Below are 9,281 nucleotides of genomic sequence, written 5' to 3'. Positions count from 1 at the left end.
GGGTCAGTGGACGACTGAATCGCGCTTATAGGGACGTGGAGGGGTGAGATTGAGAATTGGGCTGCAGGAATTGACACCGTTATGCCAGAAACGCGGCGCTTAAGGAATAGGCCGTTGGCGTTCATTGTGCTTATTGGCGTTGGAGTGAAAATAGAGAAAAAATTATTGTAACAGAAATTCGGGGCAGGCATAGAGCCAATTTTTTATGGTAGCCTTGAAGTAAGTAACCTGTTTTTTTTCTTGTTATGTTTTAAACGTTGCCCGAAGAAATGTTTTCCTAAAAACCTTCCTCTGCTAGTCGTCACAGTTAAGTTAAGGCCCGTACAACTGCTGCGTTGTCTACGTGCAGTACGTTTCAAACTCGATCAGACTGCATGAAAAATGCAATCAGTATCAAATCATTTTGTCGAGTATCTGCCTTTACAAATTATAGCGCATTAATACTGAAGGAAAGTTGTGTGTTTTAAACTATTCTTCTACGCTAAATTCCACACATTTACGTACGAAGATAGGCAATTTAAAATTGTTCCAAGGTAAGAACTGCACATGGTAAAAGAATTTCTGGTCGAACAAGTACCTGGAAGATTTACGAGGCTCATATATTGAATATTTTCATGCGCATCGTGACACAGAAACAAAAACAAACAGGAGCTGCTACTTTTTTCATGTGCCCTGCACCAAAACAAGACCCTCATGCATATTCTAGCGCGTTGTAGATATATTATTAAATTCTACCGTAAAACAGAATGCATTGAGTACAGTCTCTACCTCCCTCATCTGCGGCCGCATGAATCGCAAAAGCCGAACGTGTCCAGTAATCAACTCCAAACCATTCCTTTCAAGATTTGTATCCACGTAACAAACTCCTGGAAGCCACTGCCTATTTCCTCTACGTGCTTCGTAATTTTTCACGCATTTCGCTTTTATGTAGAGGTATAGCTCAATAGTCTGGTTGCTTTGGACGCTATTGCAAGGAGTGCATGGATATCAAGAAATGAGGGTGTGTACTTCAAGGCGCCTGATTAAAAGGTAAACTCACTTACGAACTCAGGGCATGTTGACATGCGTTTTCTGAGGTGTCACTTTACTGACCGCACCTTTGTTCCGACCACGCCTTTTTTGAACAGTCCTGACTGGCTGCTAAAAAGTCTCCTCTCATTGCAGTCTGTATATTGAGGCGGCCCACGAGATACAGAAATATAATAAGGCCCTGCTAAGGTCACGCATGCAGAATAACTTAATATAAGATAGAGTAAATCAATAAGCATGTTCATTTCTAAATCAACATGCATTTTACTTCTTTCGTAAATAAAGATGCAGTTCTAATTCCCATTATTTCTGCGACAGTAGTATGTTCTTCTAACCATTATTTGCATTAACAAATGCACAACTTTTCTCTAATGCTGCCCTTAACATTTATAAGTACATATGCTTAAACAAAATGGTTTTCAATGTATTCGAAATCTATTTTCTGCGTTTCTACCACAAATTCAAATTGTTGAATTACTACTTGATTGCTTTTGAGTTAGCACGAAAGGTATTCTATTCATATTATACTCAGTTTGCAAAAAAGCAGTCACAACAAGCCATGTCGAGGAACATTTAAATTATATTTCTAAAGAAAGAGTTCCTCTGATGCCCGCGCAGCTCGTCCCTACTGCGGCGCGCAGAGCAATTCTTTCTCGCAGCTTTGGGTCGGCTCAGGAACGTCCCTGGAGAAGACGAATCCCACTTCTCCCTGCGGGTCCAGCTGACGAAGCACTGCTGCGGCGTTTCCACAGGTGGGATCTACGTCGTACAGCTTGTAGACGACGCGGTCGTTCTGGCTCGAGATGGCTGCGAAAGAGAACGTGGAATCGCATTTACTGATATGTGGGCTATACTTCCTTTCCCGCTTACGAGCGGCCTTTTGGGAGTTTCCTTGAAATCACTCCCTTTTCATGTTTATTTATTTATTTATGACATACTGCAGGCCATGAGGCTCCAAACAGGAGTGGATACAGAAACAGATTACAAATTGAGCAATAATAGCAAAGTGCAAACAGAACACAAGCACCACAGAATGACACAGAATAGAGAAAAGAAATTAACAAAACAAACTCAAAAACAAACTAACAATGGTCACTTATCAGGTCAAGAGACCGTACACACGAAGCTGGTAAGCCGTTCCAGTCATTCATGGTTTACGGAAAGAAATTGTGCTGAAATAAGTCAGTATTTGCATAGTGCGGCTTCAGAGAAAGGGGGTGCGAGTATCGGGTTTGTTTGGTGTTCTGTAGACTAAGATACGGCGAATAATTCATTCCAAGTTTATGTTTAAATGACAAAAGTAAGAATTTCAACCGAAGAAACTTGCTTACAGATAGATTTTGATGGAATTGTCTTTGGCCATATTTCAAACCTACGTGCCTGTGCCCGACTAACAATCCACAGGTGCAGGAGAAATCTTCATCATGAATCTTAACATCGCTTTTTCTTTCAGTGAATCTGGCGGATTCCTGAAAATGCTTATTTAGGGATCATGGTAGGTGAGGTTTAACTTCTCGATGGCACACACGCATTATCACAGGAGCCGTGGTGGATAGCCGCGGAAGAATTTCGATGAACTGAGGTTTTTGCGAGATGATTACATTGTACGTATCGCAGAGATGGAAATGCTGCTGCCCCTAACCTTAATTCACTTTTGCAAAATACAAAGTAGTGAGGCTCATCTCATTTTCCAACACAAGGCTCCTTCTCAGTTGAAAAATAATACGCATAAAATGGTACTATATTTTTTTGAAACGGTAAATGCTTGGTGACGTACCATTTTTGCCACGTACCACTAGATATAATGTTCGCCGCCCATCTGCCGGCTAGTTCAAAATTTCCAGCTGGCGCCGCAGGGAAGTGGCACAACCTCCTCTCAGCATACCCCTTTCCTGACCATGCGGTGGCGACGAGACAAATAGCCACGTTTGTCGTGCACAACTCTCGACTTACAGCGTGCTTCTGTCTCGTACCAACTAGAAGCCGTAATTGACACCGTCATCTGTGACACCACACACTTTTGTATTAAATCACTCACTCATGAGACTGCATTATAACACAGACTCATGAAACCACTGGCTTACCATGCCACATTGCCTTGCCAGAGACATGAGCTGCTCGGAAGTAAGCGGGAGATTTCACCAAGCGGAGTGAATTATTAATAAGAGACCTACCCGCAAGGGCGAAAACCAGTTCACGAATGGTGATATTGCCTGTCACCCGAAAAGCAGTGTTATAAATTGGCGTTTGATTAGTTGACGATTTTAAGAGCTTTCGTACCCATGGCTAAGGTAAAACGTTATCATTGGGTAAATAACTTTCCGCTAAATTCAGTTCTCCTTTGAAGCTTAAGTTAACATTTTTTGCGAAGAACAAGAGCTTCAGAGCGTTAAGGTTTGAATTTGTGTGTCTTTGGAGCATTAGCAAAGCATCAAAAATCCTATGACATGCTCACAATTGTCTTCCTTATCTATATATTCGTACCTGGTGGTGTGCCCTTTCTGGTCAAGAACATGGCTCAAAAGAAAGCCCTTTTGAGCCCTGAAGATCTTTTGCTGAGGGTGTGCACTTCTTATGTGCTAGGCTAATACAATAGCTGGTACTTACTTATGTTCAGGTAGTATGCCAATCCATTGTATGGCTTAATCTACTCAATAAAATGCTCCTCAACATCTGCAAATGAAGGGAAGTAATTGAAATTAGTAATGTAGTGGTCACTTAATCTCTCAATACTTCGCTACACATATTCTTTATATATTCGCTGTATGAGGCATGGCCCGTATGAGAATGGCCAATTCCACATATATATGTGAATTAACCAATTAACGGTAGCGCGTCGTACCCTTAAGGCAGGGCTTAAATTACCCCTCCAATTTTTCATACATTCCATTATGATGAACATTATGTTGCTGATAAGCTCCAGATTTTTTTTTTTACGCTTCTGGCCAATATAGATTTCATTCTTTTCTATTCCCATTGTTGATTGCGTATTCTACAAATTCTTCGCGGTTGCTCAGACAATCAGGAATAGAGACACTTGTTTCTTTCCGTGTAAAACGTCCCATTTAGTTTAAGCTGTTTTCAAGTGCTACACAATTTCCCCTTAAACGTTATAGAGCATTTCTACCATTTTTTTCTGTGATTTCATAATGAAAGGTTACCGAAACTCGTAAACCTAATTAAGGACTAGTGGAATGTTTCGCTTCGCCATTCACTCGCCGAATCGCGGTATTGGATTGCACGCCACAATCAGCGACCTATCTTTAATAGCGCAGTTCCCAAAACCATACGTCGCGATCATAGATTTTATGTTGTGCAACACAAAAATGCGATATGACCCCAAACGCCACTGAGTAAAATATCTGCATTGACTGGATGAAGTGCCAACCCGCGTGTCTGCTCAGCTGCTGCTACCGCGCATATAACCAAACCATCAGTGCCGATATGGCATGTATTGAATGCAGCAGGAGTGCATGGAAGCCGCCGATGTGGTACGTTTTTCAGACAACCGTGCTCGTATTCTGGAGGCGAGAGACGAAATATTTGGTCGGTGGCACCAAGGGAAAAGCCCTGTGGTCAGTACCCGCAAACTCGTTCAACTACAAAACATTCATATGTGTGGAAATATATTTTTAAAGCGGCCGCATCAACAGCAAATGCTAGAATTTCAAAAGCGGAATGTAAAACATATACCACAGGTCAATCGCATTCAAACAGGCGCAATCACAAGCGAACTCTTTTGTCCACACAGTTCCTTCCCAACCTGTTAACATGTTAAAACGAATAAAATTCATAATTATCACGTTCTTAACTTTTATACAATCACTGTATCGTTCAATGATTTTCTCGATATCTATACACGCTGGTGGGACGATGCGTTCAGCCTCCTTTTTGTCCGTCGGTGTAAGATTGGGAAGACGTGTTTAAACAACTCAGTTAGAGGAGGAGAATATATTTTTTTTTCTTTTCTAGCTATAAACTACTGTGAGCTACGCAGCGCAGGTAGAAAGTATAAATTTATTGAAATAGAATACCGCAATAGTCAGGTCGTTGGTTGGTTGGTTTATGGGGTTTAACGTCCCAAAGCGACTCAGGCTATGAGAGACGCCGTAGTGGAGGGCTCCGGAAATTTCGACCACCTGGGGTTCTTTAACGTGCACTGACATCGCACAGTACACGGGCCTCTGGAATTTCTCCTCCAAAGAAATTCGGCCGCCGCGGCCGGTATCGAACCCGCGTCTTTCGGGTCAGCAGCCGAGCACCATAACTACTGAGCCGTGTAGTCTATTGAATCGTGTGACAAAGCTACCTTATATAATTAAACTGTATTCTATATTCACTATTTTAATTGACGGGCCCACTACTGAAGCATTAAGCTTGCGTTTGACGAGACATCGTCATTGCCATCGAGAGGTGTGCGAGATTGCACCCGGGTACGATGCATCTGTTTATGCCAGACACAGTAATAAATTGGGAGATAGCGGTGAAAAAACGCGTTAAGACGAAGGCGGCTAAATAACGGCTGCGCGAATGGTACCGGCGGGGAGGTGCAGAGTCGGAGCTTTGCACGAGCAGCTTGTTGTTCAGGTGGCGCACACAACCAGCCGGAATATTCATGGAGTCTGGCGTGCAGGAGCGCCTCCTTTCGAACTGGGAAACAGCGTTTTCAACGACGGCCGAGTAATGGTACGCGGAGTTAATGACTACGGCATCAGCAGCCCAGCCATTGGTGTAGCATTCAGTGAGTATACCGTCTTACTGTTTAGTCCGACCGTGCGAGTATACAGCGGTTTTTTTGAGGGAGTCTCCTCGGGATCATTGCACAATTAGCTCGCGCGTGTGTGGCCTTCACAGTGAACAGGGCTGTCTCTTGTATGGTGGCTAGCACACAGAACTGTGTAACGTGTAGAACCACCGCTATAGCTGCTTTGTTGCAGCAAAGAGAACTCGAGGGTAGTTAGGAGTACCCCTAAATTGTGCCCTCGATGGCTAGGCCGTAACACTGCTAGCTTTGTTTTATCATGCAGTTTAGTGTTGTTTTCTTCACCAGTGATAAAGGGTGTGTCCTCTCCTGCTCGTTTGGCACGTATGCGATACTATGACGCGCGCTTTCCTTATCTAGTGGGCTCGCTCGGAGAGAACGGGAAATAGTGCTTGGCGGATTTGGTGATAATCACGGAGAGTCGGAGGAATATTATGCCAATTCACCTAAGATATTTAGAGTCAGCATTTAGCTTTGTTGCGCTCAGCTCATAAATGCTTACTACATCACCCACCAGTGTTTATAGAGATCATATCTACAAAATTTGGCGGACACTTTTCTGGAATCCGTTCTGGGGACATCTTACGTAATAACGTAATAGATCAATCGCCCTTCGAAACGCACCCCAAAATCGCAAATCCTGACACATTACTGTCACCTTTTTAAGATATTTTTGGTAAAAGAAGTTTGTAGCTATCAACATTAATTTTGTCTCTGAACATCACTCCGAGATAACTTTCTACAAAAAACAGCGCACACAAGCTCGGAATGGAACTGCATTTACATACCGGGTGATCTTATTTGGATTGAAGATGTTTCCTCGTCGTATTCAAAAACAAATAAGCCTCTGCAAAAAAGAATTAAAAAGCAACTTAAAGCAACGTTTCCAACTTTGGACATTTTCAGTTCGCATTAGAGCAACCGTAATGCCCCTTCTCTGGCGAGTTCCCAGCCTTTGTGGGCTAATTCTACGAAAACAGAACCTGAACATTTCACCTCATCATTCTAATAACCTAGGTCGATGCCGATTCTAGGATAACAATTGTCATGCCTGGATGCTTGAAACAACTGTGCACGCTTAAGGATAGAAACATTGCGGGCCTGTATAAGCACCACAAAACAGGTCTAACAAGAGAATCATTCTGCAGTGCTTAGGTGATTGAGGTATAATAAGTAGACCTATCCTTGCGGAACACATTCATAGAAAGCAACTATAGGAAGTATAGTGAGCCTCGATCGCAAATATATATTTTAGAATTTTCTCTTCGTGCGGGGATATATATTGTTCAGGTTAAGCCGTTTCTTCGCCTAACATATGTATGCAGGAACATCTGGATTCCGATTAGTGGCTAATCTGTTCGGTATTCAGAGCCCTCAAAAAGTTTCAATGAACCGAGAAAGGTGTATCTGATATTCACCCACAGTGAGAGCAGTAGTACGAGAAGGCGTCTCCAGAGTTCGAAAACACACTTACGTGGCATATTGATTCACTGTTCCGTTTGGTGCGTACCATGTCTTGGCGCTCGCTTTGTCGCTATTGGGATCCGTGCCGTCCCAAAGAACCGTAAAGTTCACCGTGCCCTCGGGTTCAAGGGTGACTCCAGTGCGGTAGCATTCATACGTCAAAACTGGTCTGAACTGGGACTCCTGCGTAGTAAAAGGCGAACTTTTAAGGGCATCCAGAGTTTGGGCCAGCAGGAAAATGTACGAACAGCACAAAATGATTTGCTGTGTGCCTAAATAGAGTCTTAGACGTGTCATTGCCCTGCTGCCCTCATTTTCCTGCTTATGAACAGTGTTCCGGCTTAAATTATGGCAATATTTAAACCATTACTCTCTACCGGTGCAGGAAGAAAATCTGTTAACTAAGCAGCGTTGGTTTCATTTACTCCTCATCAATCAAGACCCTTTACCTCTCGGATGGGCTTCTTGGTCATTATGTTTGTGAGAGTGTCATTGCCCAAAGACAGGGTTAAAATGGTTTTTTTGCTATACAGTCTAAACACTTGGGAAACAGCAGATGATACGTTAAACATGTGTGCTTCTCTCACAGGGCCACAAAGAACCGTAAACAGAAGACCTGAGAAATAAGTACAAAAACTTCTACGTTATGAGAAAACGATCAGAGTAGTTATGGTGGAGAGCAATGCTCTATTGCAAATAAAGTGCTGCAACAGCTGAAAGCACTCATAGCAAGAGGAAAACGTTTTCTTATTATACAACGATGGCCACACCTGTGAGTGAGTCATAAGGCCACACTGTTCGTATTTAGTACAGAGCAAGTGTTCTATCTATATCTGCACTTCGACTCGTGGCTTGCACGTACAGGGCCAATGTATAAGAAGTCGGGCACAGAAGTGCATAGGTGCGAAAGATGCCTGCCTTAAGGAGACCGTACATGCGGGTTCAATGCCGAGTTAATGCTGCTTTATGCTGCGACCTGTATGTCCGCACAGTCAACCTTTGCGCCTGGCTTTTTTGCACCTTCATCGAGCAGCAGCGGCGCTTGAATTTAGAGTTTGCTATAATAACCTGCATTGCTGTCATCACTACAGCATCATCTCAAGAGGTAGCTAGAAGAAGAATTCTTCATTCCTTGCACGAAAAATAACCTTGTAGCTGGAACAGAGCGAATCGTCGCTTGTCCCTTTCTTTCGTTTTATTTCACCGTTTTTTTAATAATTTATAAAGTAAATAAAAATTAACGCAGACCATTTTGGCTTTTCTGAGCTCCATTCGCATAATTCTGGCGATAAATTTAGCCCCAATTGAAAAATCTGGATCATTAAAATTTTTGGAGCTAAGTTGTAGTGTTTGTGATAGCTTAAAAAAACACGACAAATGGCAATAAGGGGTACCCGGCGCTATTAACTCCAGCGTAAATTCACCTTTGTTGAACGTACCATGTATGTGTGCGCTTGTGACGAATTCTCAACATAAAAATATTAACAATTATATTTACCTTAGCCCGGACCATCAACCAATCGATATAGACATTGTAAAACAGCACGCCGAACAGGCGACTGTGTAAAATTAAAAAAGCATGTGCTTCTTACATCGTAAAAATCCTTGGTGTACTGGTCACCAAGTGCGACTGCACACAGGAATAGAAAGGCGACGAACTCAGGCAGACGAGTCATTTTATATTGGCTTTGTCCACACCAGGAACCTGTCTGCAATGTAACTGCAAGAAAAGTACATTTATTACCATCCATACACTCTGCCTTTCGTGTAACGTTCGTGTCGATGAAAAAGGCTGTTCATTTTTCTTGAGACAAGATTCTCCCCGCCATATACAACTTTCAATCATCAATCTAGGCTTTATTATTATTGCTGATTTACTCTGTAAAAACAGCTACTTGTAAACGGCAACTAGCTGCAAACTATGCGGTGGCTCGTCAGTCAGCGACATCAGCAATGGTACGAAATCCACCGCCCACGCTTGTGACTCTGCATGCATATCCGGCGTATTTTGAGGCAGAGCTACTTT

At 42.7% G+C, this 9,281-nt stretch overlaps 1 pseudogene; it reads right to left on the bottom strand.

Moving 5' to 3' along the window:
- Positions 1-1,591: 1,591 nt before the first annotated feature.
- LOC149328753 (uncharacterized) lies at positions 1,592-8,931 on the bottom strand (annotated as a pseudogene).
- Between the last annotated feature and the right edge of the window lie 350 nt (positions 8,932-9,281).

This window comes from Amblyomma mixtum, chromosome 9, assembly GCF_055824585.1.
Source record: "Amblyomma mixtum isolate Tamu chromosome 9, ASM5582458v1, whole genome shotgun sequence".
NCBI lineage: Eukaryota > Metazoa > Arthropoda > Arachnida > Ixodida > Ixodidae > Amblyomma > Amblyomma mixtum.
The sequence above is the reverse complement of the archived record's forward strand: the minus strand, read 5'-3'. Positions and strand labels throughout refer to the sequence as shown.